Below are 18,366 nucleotides of genomic sequence, written 5' to 3' on the forward strand. Positions count from 1 at the left end.
TTTTATACTTTTTTCTTGTATGCCCTATTATGTAATACACATGTCCAAAATTTTATCTTGATTTAATTTGTATAAAAAAAATTAAAATTCAAATAATAACATACATTTTCAACCATCTGATCAAGATATGATGGCTGGGAATATGACCTAAACTCCTATTCACTTCAGGTCGAGACCTATAGTTATCTTTTTACTTATAAAAATTTCACAATATTTTCTCTGCGAGAGTTTTAACAAATTCGAGAAATTTATCATAGTTGACAGAATTTTTGTTGAAATACCACTAGAACGAGCATGCTATACATCTACTTGACAATTAAGATATGGCCAAAACTGCTTGGAATGCTTGCATACTAATTCAAAAGGCAACAGTCACCTGCCTTCTTCAAAATTTTCAAATAGGATTACATTTGAAAAGTATTAAGCTGTTCTACTCAACACCAAAGGAATGAAGAATGAATAAAAAATATTACCTTGGAGAGAAGAATCACATAAAAGGGAACCAATCAAGGGTGGCCTGAAAATTTACACAAAACTCAAGATAACACTTAAGAAGTATCAGAGCAAAAGCCATCACCTTATTTGCGGTGACTGAAATTTGCAACAGCTCGAGATATGGTCAGATGTACAAGGCTGGGTCTACGATTTTGCATGCTTGGCCATCCATCCCAGTTGACGGGCCCGCATTTCCCACATGGCTGTTAATTTCTTCTGGGTGAGTAATGTGGCCTCAGATTTTTCTCTCGCTTCCTCACATGTTTCCATCCCTGAATTGCATTTGTCTGCCTCCTTTTGATATTGGGATGCCGTCTTTTTGGCTTCTAACAGGGCCATATCAGCGTGTTGTTGGTTCTCGACTGCCAAAGCTTCTTGCAACTTTAGTTCCTCAGCCAAGAGATCAGTGAAATTCTTCTCCATGTCTTCGCTCATCTCAGGATCATGTTTGCTACAATCTGCTTGAAGTTTCCAGAAGAAAATAATAAACATTATTCGAAGTTCTCTCTTTGGCTGTTAATTCAGCAACCATTGTGATGGAACAATTATTTAAAGAGCAACCTGATCAGAGGTTTCACAGGTAATAGGTGCAATGAGGCAGAAGCACACCTCCAAATAACTGACAACTCTTTATCTCTTGTAAGGTCACTGTAAACTAAGCCTGTTCCACCCATTTGTCAAAAGGTGTTTTTACTGGGTGTCAAGAAGGTTAAGCTTTTGGAAATCCCAATAGTATACATCATAATAGATTCTCATCCTATTTTTCTGCTATGCAATAGATGCTATCCTCATTACAACTATTTTTTAGAAATGAAGGCATCTACTATAACTACAAATGAGAACTACCAAGAGATCTCCATCCTTTAAGGAAAGAGCTTCCAATAGGTTCCTGCGACTTCCTACAGTAATTTGTTGATCCTCCTTGCCATTCGATCTTGATTTGATGGTTGAGAGTGCATCAAACAGTTTGAATTTTATTTTATCTTTTACAAATCAGATTGGACTGAAAATTTGGGCATGTACACTTCTCACCCTCATCGACATGAAAAGATATATAAAAATAATAATTCTAAAAAAAATAAAATGACCAGAATACCACTACAAAGGTATCTTGGTCATTTTTTAGATATACTTTATTTTTTTAGGTGCACTTAAATGCGTGCAGACACCCTCAAAATTTCAGCCCGATCTGATCATCATTTTAGCCTTTTCTCAATTAATTGGGGTTGGCTACATGAATCCAGGTTCTCCATTTTACTCTATTAAAAGCCATATCCTCAATGAGGCCATAAGTCCCCATATCTTTTCGGACTACTTCCAATCATGTCCCTTTGGGCCTACCCTTTGCCCTTTTCAATTCTTCCACTTGAATTAACTCGCACCACCTAACAGGTGCTATACTTGGTCGGCGCCACATATGGCTAGCCCACCTAAGTCTACTCTCTCATTTGATCGCCTATTGGTGCCAGGCCTAAATTCTCTCGAATAGATTCATTTTGAATCCTATCCCTTCTTGTCTTACCACTCATCCATCTCAACATCATCATCTCCGCTACACTAATTCTATGGGTATATTGTTACCCAACATTCCGCCCCATAAAGCAAAGCTCGTCTTACCTCTGTCCTATAGAACTTGCCCTTCAGCCTCATTGGTATGTGGCGATCACATAAAATTCTAGTTGTACATCTCCACTTCGCCCACCCAACTCTAATTCTGTGTGCAACATCTTCCTCGATCTCTCAATTTTTCTGGATTATCGACCCAAGATATAGAAACTGTTTCTTTTTTGTACTACCTGACCGTCGATCTTAACTACCTCCTCGTCTCTACTATTATTATTACTAAACTTGCACTCCACATACTTTGTCTTAGTCTGACTAATTTTAAAAATTTTGGATTCTAGAGCATCCCTCCAAAATTCTAACTTTGTGTTGTTACCGTTTCGAGTCTCATCAATCAAAACTATGTCATCTGTGAACAACATGCACCACGGTACCTCAACTTGTAGGTGCCTAGTTAAGTCATCCATAACTAAGACAAAGAGGTACGGGGCTCAATGCTGACCCTTGATGTAGACCTATTGTCACTGAAAAATCACTTGTCTCTCCACTAGTTGTTCGTACACTAGTTAGTGTTCCATCATATATATCTCTTACCAAGTCGATGTAGTGTCTAGAGACGTCTTTCTTTTCCAACACCCGCCAATCAAATCTCGAGGTACTCTATCATAAGCTTTCTTTAAATCAATAAAGACCATGTTGGGGTCTTTTCCCTTCACTCTAAACTTCTCAATCAGTTGCCTAAGTAGGAAAATAGCCTTCGTTGTTGACCTTCCTGGCATAAAACCAAATTGGTTTTCAGATACACTTGTTTCATGCCTTAGTTGTTGCTCAATGACTCTTTCCCAAAGCTTCATAGTATGACTCATAAGCTTGATCCCTCGATAGTTTACACAATTCTGTATGTCTCCTTTGTTCTTGTAAAAAGGTACCACAATACTTTTCCTTCATTCGTCTGTCATTTATTTTGTTCTCAAGACTTTGTTGAATAGCTTCGTCAGCTAGTCAATGTCAATTTCCCCCATGCACTTCCAAGCATCTATCGGGGTATCATCTAATCCTAAAGCCTTTCCTCCTTTCATCCTTTTCAAAGCTTCTTTCATTTTCGACATCCTAATCCTATGAATGTATCCATGACCTCTGCCGTCACTTGTACCAACAGTCCCTTCTACCACTATGTTCCCATTGTGTTCGTCATTTAATAATTTTTGAAAATAGATTCTCCACCTTGCGTTGACCTTATCATCCTTCACCAATAACCTTTGAACCTCACTCTTAACGCATTTAATATTATTTAGATCCCTACACTTTTTCTCTCTTATTTTTGCTAATTTGAAGATGCCTTTTTTACCTCTTCTTGTTCCCAATTTATTGTATAGATTATCATATGTCTTAAATTTAGCTTAGTTACTATTTGTTGAGCATTTTTCTTAACATTCTTATATTCTTCTAAGTTTTGATCGTTTCTATTACACTGCCAAATTTTATAACATGATCATTTTTTGCTAATGGCCTTCTGAACCTCATCATTCCACCAACAAGTTTCCTTATCGATGTTTATTTTCCCTCTAGATTCTCCTAAAGCTTCTTTTGCCACTTTTTTGATACATTCAACCATCTCATTCCATATTACATTGACATAAAGTTCAGAGTTCAATTTTCCTTCTTCAACTAATTGATCCCAAAATAAGTCTATTTTCTCATTTTTTAAATTCCATCACCTAGTTCTTTGATGCCCATTATTTTCACCCCTTCTCCTCCATGTCTTTATGCAAACGTCTATGACCACGAGTCTATGTTGGGTAGTCAAATTCTCTTGGGATAACCTTGCAGTCTTACATGATGGTCGATCTATTTTCTTAACTAGGAAAAGGTCTATTTTGCTTTTATGTGTTCCACTTTTATAGGTTATTAAATATTCATCTCGCTTTTTAAAGTAAGTTTTTGTTATTGCTAAGTCGTAAGCCATCGCAAATCTAGAACAGTCTCGCCCGTCTCATTTCTTTCCCCAAACCCCATATCCCCCATGTACCCGTTCATATCCTCTACTATCCTTCCCTACATGACCATTTAAGTCCCCTCCTAAAAAGGTCTTCTCTCCATTTGTTATGCCTTGGACTATTCCATCTATGTTCTCCCAAAATTGTCTCTTAATTCTATAATCTAATCCTACTTGTGGTGGATAAGCGCTAATTACCCCGATCTGATTTATAAATATATAAAATTCAAGTAATGAGATGTCCTCTGAACCACCCTGTCAAAGATCATACAGTTGGTAGGGTCACCAAGTTTATAGAAACATGGTGATAACCTATTTGAAGTTTTTTTTCCACAAACACACCCACACACACACATATGGAAGTTTAGTAGGAGACAAGTTCAAGTCTTATGAAGACTCATCGAGCATTTGAACCCTAGGACTCCCATCAATGTACAATTGAACTACATTTTTCTTATCCATGGATGCCCTTGACCTTGTTTAAAGGGCATAGAATATGCATTTAACTCAAATTTTTGGTTTCTTCTAAGCTTTTAGTTTTATTATATTTTATTACTTTCATATTTTTGTAGTGCATTTGGGAATAAATTTTCAATGCAATACAAACCCGACATGGTCAAGCTGTATCGGTATCAACTGACCACCATTTTCCAATGACTTCTACAAAATGAGAGGGTATTGAAAGCATCAATCCCAGCCCATGATACATGATACCAAAGAAAAGGCCTTATGAGGTATTTGCATAAGGTCTTTCCTTTTTTATTGTACTATTTAAAATACGGGATTGTCTACAAAGAGACCATTTATCTTTTGTATATAGAAGTCACAATCATTCTTGTCCCTTAAATTTCAAAATGGGTGGTTGTAAGAATATCATTTGATAGATACAAAATTCAAAAAAAAAAAATTCTCGGACTTCGTGACTCACCCCGAGCCATCTCATTTGAATCTAATAAGTGGGAATGATTGTGACCTCTATGTACAAATGATAAATGGTATTTTTGCAGACAATCCCTTCAAATAATGAACTTCGCTTACAATGAAAGAGTGGAAAGTGACATTGTCGCTAACAATGTCCCAATATTTCCTAATCTTATAGATTTTGGGTAGTTGTGTGAGAGTTGCAAAATCAACATCCCTAGTAGACTCGTCACGAGGCCACAGCTAAGTTGCGAGAGAGATCCTAGTGTTTGAACTTTGACTTCAACACACTAACAATCGAAAGATGCAATAAAACGGTTTAACCCAAGGTTTAAAAAAAACGGATCAGCGACCCAGATTGTCTACCCCAAAAACCGTGTCGAAAAAGGGGATCGGCGTGTCGGATCAGAGAATCAGTCGAATCAACAAGTTTCATCCCAAATAATTTTCAAAAAATCACTATAAATCTCAAAAAATAGTGTTCTCTTAATTTCTAAAGGAAAATAGGTGAATACTGACACGTTTTCCTATCTGTAATTATTAATTATAATATTGTATTATAATATTGCATCAAGATAATTTAAAAATATTATAAAACACCTCTATATTATAAGATTAAAAAAAAAATCCTATATAAAGTGAAATTAGTATCACATCAAACACTTATTAATTCTCTTTACTTGTCCAAAATTATCACAACCTAACTAACTTCAATATATATTGAAATTGAAATTATTAGTTGATATTTTACAATCATTTTACTATACAAATAAGAACAAATTTGAAATTTGTCTTATAATATCATGTAATTTAAAAAATTTAATTTATAACTATAATAAAAAACAATACATTACATAATTTATAATATAAATCTATTAATAAATAATATATAAGATTTAGTTATCAATGTAATTTGTACAATTATTAATTATAATAAACGTGATTCATAAGACAAGATGACTCTTGTATATATATTTTGAATTACTAGTATATTTTTTTTATTAAATGCAATTAGTTTAAAAAATATATAATAAATGCAATTAGTTAAGAAAATACTTTAAATTGTTAGTATATTTTTTAAGCAATATTTTTAAATAAAAAGATGGATTTTGGATATATATTGGGTGGCCGCCCAAAAGAATTCCATATTTTGATGGGCAATTGCTTCAACTCCCTCCCTTTGCATGTATAAAGCAATGGAAGAATTGTCCCGCGTCGACAATTCTAGGGAGAATTGAGTTATATACAAGGCTTGAGGCTCATGTGTTTAATTGCTCATGGTTGAGCGTGGCGCATGGTTAGCGTACAGTTGGGGCTAATTATTGCTTGTGGGGCTTGTGCATAAAAAACATATTTAGAAAATAAAAAAATGTGACGTATTTCAAAAATTAAAAGCAAAATGTGGTGTTTTCGTGATGTCAGAACCGGTCTGATGATATAAGAACCGGTTCTATGACATCAAAACCAGTTCGAACCAACAGGTTCAGGGGTGGACCGTCCGGATCCCGATATATTACAGGATCCAGAACGGTCAGGACAATTCCCGATCCGGATCGAGTGATTCCGGATCGGAACGCCAAATTTTTAGACATTGGTTTAGCCTATAGGAGGGATAAGTCCAAAAGAGATCCGCCAGTCATAGCAAAAGAGGTCAAAACCAATGTTGTTAGATTCATTTTGGAGTCTTCTTCGGTTTTGTGAGAAAAACGAAGTAATCCGGTGTTTCAGCCGATATGGGAGAAGACTTTGGACTTTTATTTTAATTTAATAAAAAATAAAAATTTCAAAAAACAAAGAAAAAAAATACTTTTATATAGATTTTTCTTTGCTTCGGCTGAAGAGGAGGAAGCTGGGCGAAGCGGCAGCACCAAGCTTCGCTTCGCTTCGGTTTTAGCCTAAAATCCGAAGGCTTCTGCTGAAGCAAATCCAACAACATTAGTCAAAACCAATGTTAAGAAATTCGATGTTTTGATTTGGAATCACCCGATCTGGATTGGGAATAGTCCTGACCATTCTGGATCCTGTAATATAATAAGATCTGGACAGTCCACCCCTGAACCGGTCAGTTCGTACCGGTTCTAACGTCACAGAACTGGTTCTTACATCATCAAACCGGTTCTGACACCACGAAAACATCACATTTCGCTTTTAATTTTTGAAACGTGTCACATTTTTTATTGTCTAAAAAATTATTTTAATAGACATGCCCCACAAGCAATAAATGGCCCCAACTGCACGCTGACCATACGTCCAGCTCAAGCAAGAGTAATTTAATGCATGGGCCTCAACCTTTTATATACATTCAATTCTCCCTATAATTGTCAATATGGGACAATTCTCCCATTGCTTTATGCGTGCAAAGGAAGGTAGTTGAAGCAATTGCCCATCAAAATACGGAATTATTTTGGGCAGCCACCCAAAATATATATGCAAGAGCCATCTTTTTGTTTAAAAAATATTGCCTAAAAATAGGGAAAATATCTCCGTGCCTCCCATTTTTGGCATCAATTTCTCATGAGACCCAAGAATTCAGAATATTACTTGCATATGGTCTCTATCTTGTCTATCCTCCAACCTTCTAGATCCCTTTGACCAAGTATTTTTTACCCAAAGAAATAGAAAAATGACACCCTCTCAACCACCCTTTTCTTTCTCCGTTAACTTTACCGTCGCTCTCTCTCTCTCTCAAAACACTGTCTGTTTCTTAAATACCCAAAACACTATCTCTATTTCTCTCTCTCAAAACTCAGTCGTCTCTCTCTCAAATACCCAAACTGTTGCAGAAAGAGGATTTCATCTGCCTCTTAGTTGATTTGAGCTTGGACCTTTGGCATGTGGGTTTGCTCGTGTAAGAGGGGTTCAATCTCGTGTAAGAGGGGTTCAATCTTCCCCATTTTAGAGAGATGAGAAGAAGCACTATACCTTCCCTTTGAGCTTTGCTTTTGGGTTGCAAAAGCAAAATAGGGGTGCTTCAGATCTATTGGGACAGTGTTGTGGTTTGGGTGATCATCAATGGGGGAAGTTATAGAATCCAGATGTACAAAAAGGGTCTCTCCCTTTCTGCAACAGTTTGGATATTATAGAGAGAGAGAGAGTTTTGAGAGAGAGAGAGTGAGATGGAGTTTTGAGAGAGATGGTGTTTTGGGTATTTGAGAGAGAGAGAGATGGTGAAGTTAACAGAGAAAGAAAAGGGTTGTTGAAGGGTGTCATTTTACTATTTTTTGGGTAAACAATACATGGTCAAAGGGGTCCAAGGAGTTGGAGGATAAAAAAGATAAGAGACCTTATACTGCTGGTAATATTTTGAATCCTTAGGTCTCATGAGAAATGGATGCCAAAAATGGGGGGTATGTAGAATCTGTCCGAAAAAATATACTAGTAATTTAAAGTATTTTTTAAACTAATTACATTTATTATAAAAAATATACTAGCAATTCAAAATATATATGCAAGAGTCATCTTGTTTTATTAATCACGTTTATTATAATTAATAATTATACTAATTACATTGACAACCAAATCTTATATATTATTTATTAATATATTTATATTATAATTATATAATGAATTATTTTTTTTTATAGTTGTAAATTGGAGTTTTTAAATTCGATGATATTATAAGCCAAATTTCAAATTTATTCTTATTTGTAATGTAAAATGATTATAAAATATAAACCAATAATTTCAATTTCAATGTATAATATTATAGTTACTTAGGTTGTGATAATTTTGAACGAGTAAAGAGAATTACTAAATGTTTGATGTGATACTAATTTCACTTTATATGGAATTTTTTTTTAATCTTATAATATGGAAGTGTTTTCTAATAATTTTAAATTATTTTGATGCAATATTATCGCACTATATTATAATTAATAATTATATAAACATCCAGACAGAAAAACATCTCAGTATTCACCTATTTTACAAAGTAACGAAAGTACATAATGCACCACTCCTAATTTCTTTTAAAAACTAAAAGAACACTATTTTTAGAGATTTATAGTGATTTTTTTAAAATGTTTTGGGACGAAACTTGCCGATTTGGCCAATTCTCCGATCCGACATATTTTTGGGGTGGACGATCCAGGTAGCCTATCCGTATTTTAAACATCTGTCAAAACAACATCCACAATTGCAAGATAAACATTAGGGCATCCCACCATGGTAACTATTGTAGTTAGCCCCTGTAGCTTAGATGTGTGTCAAGGGTTCTCGCCATGCGTCAACACATCAGGGACATGATACCTATGACACTTCAAAAACTTTACAATTCTCGCACCTTTTTTTTTTCCTTTTGTAAATGTCACTACTAAATTGTTTTGTCACTTAAATCCTATATCCCTAACCCACCCACACCCCCCCCCCCCCCCCCCCCTCCTGCCCCCCCCCTTTTTCCCCCCTTTCTCTTCTAAACAGTATAGCATGTCATGTGTCATGTCTGAAAGGCCAAATTTGGAGTTGATATTTTTAACACATGCATTCGCGCATCTTTGCAACACATTATCCTATAGATAAATGTTTCTTTGTAACATAGCTTATCCTATAGATAAATGTTTCAAATATAGTTAATGTTCTAGATGGAAACATAGTATGTATGGATTTGCATGGAAACATCAAATTATGTTTCTATTGCATTAGTACTGACATAGATAATACACGTTGCTTACAAATCTACATAGTCATAAGCAACTAATCACATCTACACCAGTAATCTAACGCACTGCAGTTGCACATCATGCATGCTAACATGCCCATGATGCACACAATCAGTTCTAGTCCTTTAGTTGTAATCACAATTGCAACATTCTTAGATATCAAGGAAGCCAAAGTGAGAACTCCGCAAGAGAAGATATCTATGTTGCAGTGAGATATATAAGCCTCAGAAGATTCTTTGTTCTATATCTCTAACCAAATATAATGCAATAATCGCCAAAAATAAGCTCTCATGCAGAACAATATGCATCTAGGACCATCATGGGTTCGAATCAACTTAACCTCTTTTGTTATAATATCAGCAATGTTCAAAAAAACAGATTCAAGTGCCTAGGCAGGTTGGGTGCCTGACCGCCTAGGCGGGCGCCCAGGGACAGCGTGCCCTTACCAAAATCAAACCCCCCCCCCAAAAAAAAAAAACTATTAAAGAATTAAGTCACTAGACACTAACTATTACTTTACAATAAGACTTAAATGAACAACTGATTATAGAAGACATTTTAAGACTTTAGTTTCACTTTCACATAAGACTTAACCCATTAAGATATCACATAATCAATTATTTATCAAATACACTAAAACAAAAAAATAGAATATCAAAATAAGACATCGTACAAAAAAAGAATCAATTATTCATAAAAGAATACGATATATGCTGAATTTCATCATCCAAGTGAGAAAAAAATCAATAAATCACCAAAAAAAACAATCTTTTAACTACAAACATGTAAATATATCGTAAAAGAAAAAAAAAAGTAAAAGAAAAAACGCATGATTCATAACATAATATGTTGTAGCAAAAAAAAATCAAAACCCTCTGTCAAATATGATAATAATTTAAAAATATCAAAATCAAATTGATGTCGGTGCAAACCTTGTCTATTGGGTCACCAAAAGTTCTCAAAATCAACTATTAAAAGCTCCAAATCCACCCACAAACTATTGCCTTCGTTTTAGGAAGAAATCGAAAAAAAAAAAAAAAATTATCTATCTTTCGATAACTCACAAAAGAGTGGTTTTTGAGGGGTTTTTTTCACCCTAAAGGCCACGGATTTTCTATTGGGGGTTTAGAATACCCCCTAAAACCCTTTTTCCCCATTTTTTGGGGGAAAAAGTTACATTTTTTTACCCTCACTTGAGGGTTTTTTCCGCCGCCCACAAGTTGTCACGAGGCGCCGCCTAGGCGAGTGCCCAGACAATAGCACCTTGGTGCCACCTAGACCGCTTAGGCAGGCACCTAATGCACCTGCCCAGACTGCACCAAGGCGTTTTAAAATTTTTTTTGCCAAGGCGTTTTAAAGAAAGATGATCATAAGCACAGTAATGCACAATTAAACTTTCATTCAAATACCAAGAAACAAGAGATAACTCATCCCACCTCGCTCAGATTTTACATTTACAGGCAAGTTTACTAACCTGCAAACGACATGTTGATCAACCCTGAAAGAAATACAGAATGAAAAATATTAGTACAGCTTAAGGAGACATTAATATAAAGTGAATACCACAGCAAGTATGTAGTCACAATGATAACAAAGGTCCCTTAAACGTTTCACAGGAATCCCCAATTAAATAAGAATTTTTTATAGATTCAATGGAAATATTTATAGAATCATTGCATAATTAGAAGCTCAGAATAGAGAAAATCAGTATTACATGTAGACTGCAAGTTATACAAGTAATATACAATGGTCAGGAAAATTCAGTTGAGCTAATGTCTCCCATTTTCTGGGAATGTAATCTGTTACTGTATGCGTAACCACAAGAATATACCAAACAGGATACAGAGACGTGAAACAACACTAATAACGAAATTCCAAAAGTGCCAACTACCGAACTCACTTCTAAAGTTTCAATGTGAATGTTTCAAAAAGCCAACAATTCAACCAGCTGGATTGGTGTAACCACTAATAAGTACAAGAACTATGGACTCCCTAGGCCGTGAGCATCCTCTCACACTCCTTATGATAAATTTGATGGATCATTCTCAATGGCCAATGGTTGCATTAACTCTTTATCCTCTTCAGTCAATGGAACACAAGCTCATCCCAGAGCATGAACCTTTCTATCTTCTCCCATCAAACCTATACACAATGAGACCCACAACAAAGCTTAACCCCCCCCCCCCAATTGGTATTTGGTACGATGACATTCCATTTTAGCATGATTTGCTGATCTCTAGAAATAAAACACAGCCAGAGCATGGTGCCTTTTTCTACCTTTTTTTTTTTTTTTTTTTTTTTTTTGAGAAATGGATAAAAGGGCACCATGCTATAGTTGCCCTTTTCTCCATTTCTGTGAGCTTGATCATGAGACATGCCTGAGTTGCAGAGTACTTTTGTGATAGAAAAGCACATAATACCCTTTCTCCAAAAGATCTCACGAGCCAGTCAAAAGTCAGACGTTATAGGGAAACCTTCCCTGTACAATGCCCTCCACAACTTATATAGACCCAATCAACGATCCCCAATAACTGCACCAGGAAGCACAAACATTGTTGTGGATGCACTTGCAAAAAACACCCATTGGCATCCCCTGGATGCCCTTCTGTTTGGACCTAACTTCTAACTGCATACTTTGCCATGGGTTGTCTAGAATACATCCATACTACTTTGGCAAATTAACAGAAAAATCCCTTTTTATTTTTGAAATTTAAAATAGTCCTGTATATTCTATATTTCACATTTAAGCCCCACGTTTTTATAGGGAATATTGCATTTTGAATTTATTTTTCTATATATCTGATTCAGCTCAAACTTTGGGCATCCATTCTAAAAGATATTTAAAAATATAATATGTTAAAAAAAAAGGACAAAATACCCCTAGAAACTTTAAAATTTTAGAGGTATTTTAATTATTTTTATTTATTTTAAAATGTTGTTTTGGTATTTTTTACAAATGTGAGATTGGTGAGAAGTATCAGCTCACTAGATTTGAGCTTAATCCAATACATAGAAAAGACACTAAAATTAATATACAATACACACGCTAAATAAGTGGGACTTAAGCATAAAATATAAAATATGCAGGACTATTTTTAAATTTTGATAGTAAAATGGGATATTTTGTAAATTTTTCTATCACTTTGCATATAACAAATTACCTAGAATATTTGTGCAAGAAATGTGAATTCCAATATTGTTCTACTTGCGCAGATAAGGCTTCCCTTAGAGCATCTGGCTTTGGACTAACTTGTTAGATCAATTGGATAAACGTGATAGCTTTTTTATTAATGACCAAAAATTTTCAGTGAAGTATAAGAAGTTAGCAATAAAAAATTATAACATTTATCCAATGGGTGCGGTTTGTATAGAGCCGAGGCTCTAAACAATCCAATTAGAGCTCACCTTCAAATAGTGTCGAGAAATATGGTTTCAATACTGGAAAGTTTTGTGATAGCATGAAATTACATTTTCATCTTTAGTTATAAAATTTAAAGCTTAAAAAATAGTGTAGATCGAGCAGATCTATGACAATTTGAAATCTATGAAAAACTTGAAAATTGATGATCCAAAAATTAGTTACAATCTGCACTATTTCCAAAACTTGAAATCCATTTTTTTCCTCATGTTCATGCATCTTGATGTCGAGATGATCAATTTGATGATATTTGAGCATCAAAACAACCTCTTCTGGTGAAAGTTTTGAGGTAAGATCTAATTTGATTGTTTAGAGCCTAGGCTCTATATAAACGTTTCCCTTATCCAATTGATCAACAAGTTAGTCGAAAAGCAGATGCTCTAGGGGAAGCCTTATTTGCACAAGAGGAAGCCTTATTTACACAAGTAGAATAATATTGGGATTCACATTTCTTAAGTAAATATTCTAGGAAATCTTTCTTTTGCAAAGTACTAGGGATATATTCTATACGCAAAGTAATAGGGATATATTCTAGATAACCCATCAAATTCAAAATTCAAAAGGAATTTACACAATTCAGTCAACCTAATAAAGTAAAAAACGAATCAGCTACAAAAGTAGCTATCCATACCCAAAGCAAATTTAAAGTAGGATTAGTTAACCCAATGTTTATATGAGTGAATTAAAAAGAGTGCATACAAAAATATTTTCTTCATGCCAACTGTAAATGACCATGTAGCTTTTGTGGTAATAACGTTGCCGAACTACAGAATCCAAACTGTTCAACGCCCAGCCACCCCCCCCTCCTCTCTCTCTCTCTCTCTCATAGAGCAAATCCACTTTGGTCAACATGAAAGAACTCTGGAGTTTGCAAAGAGCTCTCAGCAAATCCACATAGATCAACATGAAAGAACTCTGGAGTGTGCATAGAGCTCTCAGCAAATCTGCTTAGGTCAACATGAAAGAACATGCCAAGAGTTGTTTACGTAATATTGGCCCATAACCTCTTAATGACTCCCAACATCCACCCAATGGAAGCCGTTTCTCGACCCATATCTCGACTAAAAGAATTCCCTCCACAGCCTTGACACTATAGAAAAGCTACCTAATTCCCTGGAACCAAACCTATGATGCTCAGATACTTTAAAATTTGTGCATTTCCCATGTCTGATGCTTCAAATGCAATGTAAAACTACAAAAAACTGCTGTTGTTGCTGTGCCTACAATGGTATCTGTGCATCATAGCACCCCACCCATCCCCACCTTATCCATACTCTCCATTTAGAACATTAGCCTAAAAATTGTTAACCTCTATTGCATAGAGTCGTTGCCATTTGACCAGAATGCCTAGTTAATATTCTTATTCACCAATCATCGTTATGACTCCAAATTCCTTCAGTATGCAAATGCTCTTCGCCCAAAGAGAAATTATAATCATTACTACCTTCTCACAGGGACTCCATCCATATCCTCTCACGTTTTGCAGCAAACCCAACTAGATATAGTAGAGATCAAAATATATCAGAGTATTATAAAGGGCCTGATGAATAATCATACTAGCAAAAGACATCTGTGTTCTTACACAGAGCAAGGCTTCAAGACCATGCCACAACCACTTCCGACATACACTTATAGTCATAAATAGTATCCTTGAGCTTCATATCATAGATTATGATTAGCAGGCTCAAGCTAGTTTTGATTGTAGTGGTTCAACACTTCTTTTTTTGTTCTATCAGTTTCACTGCACTTTCCCCTGTGAACATATAGGACAAAGTTGTATCATATGATAATATCAGGTAAGAAGCCTACCTAAAATGAAACTCCAGATGTAGACAACCTCATATGTGTCTGAGTAGTAAAGGTTGCATAGACCAATTGAAATTTTATATTTCACAAAATAGGTATGATTTCCCATCCATATTTTAAAGAAGTATACTAGCCGACCTCGAATAGTTGGGATAAAGCTCGTATGATTATGATGATTATGATACATATATACTAATAAATGGCTGGATATGCTTAGAGATGCTACTCCCTATCATGAATTGGTTAAAAATCTATTGCAGAGCTATTATTCAACCCGGTTCAAGCATGTAATTCATGTTATCAGTCCGTTTATGTCAACCTCGTACAAGACTCATCTCCCAGCAACCCACAATATCACCCTCCCTGCCACTATAGATTACATATAGCAATTATAATTAGGTAAAGCTATAAGAATCGGAAATGAACAATTCATAATTGTGTATTCCTTCATCATATTTAGAATTACGGAAGAGTAAGAAGCCAAAATTTGGTTTCAAATCTTGTGCAGAACCACATACACATTGTGTCCTTTAGTGCTAGCATGGTTATTTGGCTATGCCCTATGACTTCTATACACCAGTTATGTTCCCTGGCCAACTTCACCGTGGGAACCCACTTTCAAGATCAAACATGTCCAATTTGATATATCACGAATGAGAACAGATAAAGAAGCTGACTGCCCCTAAATTAGATACATTTGACATGGGAACTTGGAAAGAACAGATTACACATCAAGGGAAACAACCACTGACTCTTCACCATACCCTCCATGGGAACTCAAGTGATCAAGCAATTGTATTATTGAAAAAATAGGCTTTTGAAAATGACAATCAAAATTCCAAAATAACAACCATAACTTCCCACTGTGGACTCCTATGTTAGAACCCTTGATTTGAACATCAATATCATAGACCTTCAAACAAAAATGCATTGAACTTGATGTTCCAGAGGATCATTTTTGTCCAAATGACAAAACCACATTTTGCTAACTACTTAGATGTTAGTTTTCAAGTGAAATAAATTTGTCAACTTTATAATATGAATAAGAAATTGGAAGGATAATAAATACTCTTGGGACAAAAGCTTGCAAGGCCATTAGTATATAATATTTAAATGAAGAATATAATGCGAGTTACTTCAGATGAAGACAAAAACATAAAGGACGTTTGAAAGAATGTGCACGTTCAAAATGCCACCAACTTATAACAGGATGGGAATGACAAATACTATATTAAGTTTGTGTTCTGAATGTGAAATAGGCAAAACTAGCCCCTCATTAGTGACACCATCTTACACAATTCATCCATTTTTTAAGGTTTGGATGGAGGAAAATCTCCTTTTCGTGCCGCACAACAAATGGTAATCCAGAAATAAAGAATTCCCATAATCAAATTTTATTCAAATTGAATGGGTTTGAGACAATTTCACCATGCAAACAGGCATTTCATGATTTCTAGTCCAATCATATGGAATACAAGGTTCAATCCCACATTCTTAGAAAACATACCCAGCCAGGAACGAACCAAAATGATCCTAGATGCAATTTAAACATCTGTCCAAGAAAGTTCAATCAGAAGTCCTCAATTTAATCTAGTAAGATAAATACCTTGCAGAAGGAAATACCCTGAAGTCAAAACCATGTAAAGCAAGCATCTGAGTTGCCACGGAAGTTCAGCCATAATATTGGATGACACATGAGATATTGACAGTCTTGTGCTCATTGTTCATCTCAACGAACTCTATTGATAAAAGTACAAAAATGCAAATTTTCAAGTAACTGATCTTGAAATTTCCTTAAAAAAGGAAGCTTTTACAATGTAATGCCCCTGTCCCTTTTGGCTGCAAATCGTTACCTAAAGATCTGAATTGAGTTAGACTTTAATGAATGGGTCCTTGGAAATCGTTACTACTTTAAACGTTGGAATTCTTCTATCTCAGATCTCTCAATAGATTCACTTCAAAATACATCCAACAAAATTAGACAACAAACTGCAAATCCCATCTTTCAAGATCTGACAGATTGAAACCCAAGTAACGACGTGGTGTTAACCGAGCTGGATCGCAGAATAGGCAGCTGAAAGTAACTTAAATTCAACTCTAAGAAAGAAGTGATATACGCATTGGGTTATGCACTGATTGCAATTATTCTATGAAGTGGCAAACTAACTGTACAGAGCTTAGCATTAAGAAGAATTAACATTAGACTAGGGAGAAACCATGGTCCAATCCAAAGTTATACAAATCAATTATGAACCGGCAAAGATCTAGTTCGAATTTTAAAAAGAAGGGTAAGGCAAATCAGCCCAATCCAATTGACAATAGACTAATTTCATAGAGAAATTGAACCCGCAATTATCCACTTGAAATTTTAGAGAGAAGATCACAGGCAAATCAAGCCAATTCAACTGAGAGGAGAACAAATTTAATCAGCAGTTAGCAGCAAGTTAACCGATTCAATTACCAGAAAGCTAATTTTACAGGGACAAGTAAACGCAATTCACAAAAGGCGGTTAAACAAAAAACCCAGCACTCCAAATCATTCCCATAAGGAAGAGTCCATTGTAGAGAGAGAGAGAGTACCTGAAGGCATGGTTAGAAGAGGCTCGGAAGAGCAATCGCAGACGCAAGGAGGGCAAGAGGAATGGCGATAGGCGGCAATTCCTTCTACGATGTGCCAGTAAAGGGGAGGACCCAAGATGTAGAGAGAGAGAGAAAGGGCCATGAGAGCGAGTAAGAGCTTCAATAACGCAGGGTTAACCGCCATTTCCGTGTCAGTCCCAGTTTCAGCCTTCACGGATCTCTCTCTCCCCACTCATAGAATTTGGATTCGGGAAAGGAAATGTTTTGTGGCAACGAAGTTTTTCAGAGAGCAAGAAATAAGATTCTGAGAGAGATGGGAAGAGAAGGTTTTAGAGAGAGAGATGGAAGGTGATCTATCACATCAGGTAGGGATGGGAATTTGACAGTGGATGGGTGCATGCGCGTAATTATCAGATCTCATCGCAGGTTTACTCCCCAGTTCAGCTGTCGATTAAAGAGTAAAAAAGCGATTCAAAAAATTATTAGAATTTTTAAAAAATCTTTATGTTAGGTGCGATTCGGATAATCATTCATTTGAAACTTTTTAACGTAAAATGGGTGTAGGAAAAATTGAACATGATCGGTTAAGCAGACATGGAGCTGAAAGCGATTTAACCGGCCTAGTCGGTAATCTGATCATTTCAATCGGCTTAACATGATACGGTTTGTATAGAACCGAGGCTCTAAACAATCAAAATAAATTGCATCTTCAAATAGTATCGAAAAATGTAGTTTCAATACTGTAAATCTTTGTGATAGCCTTAAAATATATTTTTATCTTAAATTATAAAAGTTAAAGCTTAAAAAATAATGCAGGTCGAGCAGATCTATGAAAACTTAAAAATTGAAGTTCCAAAACTCGAAATCCATTTTTTTCTCATGTCCATGCATCTTGATGTCGATATGATCAATCTAAGGACATTTGAGCA

At 35.5% G+C, this 18,366-nt stretch overlaps 1 non-coding gene across 1 annotated transcript; it reads right to left on the reverse strand.

Annotated features, from left to right (window-relative positions):
- Positions 1-324: 324 nt before the first annotated feature.
- On the reverse strand, positions 325-18,063 carry LOC18433668 (uncharacterized). Its single transcript, XR_016045185.1, has 3 exons — positions 17,438-18,063; positions 11,108-11,131; positions 325-953 (listed from the first exon to the last, which is right to left on the reverse strand). It is a non-coding gene; the product is annotated as an uncharacterized LOC18433668 (transcript).
- Between the last annotated feature and the right edge of the window lie 303 nt (positions 18,064-18,366).

Source organism: Amborella trichopoda, chromosome 12 (assembly GCF_054954075.1).
Source record: "Amborella trichopoda isolate Santa Cruz 75 chromosome 12, AtrichopodaSantaCruz75HAP2 v2.0, whole genome shotgun sequence".
Taxonomy (NCBI): domain Eukaryota; kingdom Viridiplantae; phylum Streptophyta; class Magnoliopsida; order Amborellales; family Amborellaceae; genus Amborella; species Amborella trichopoda.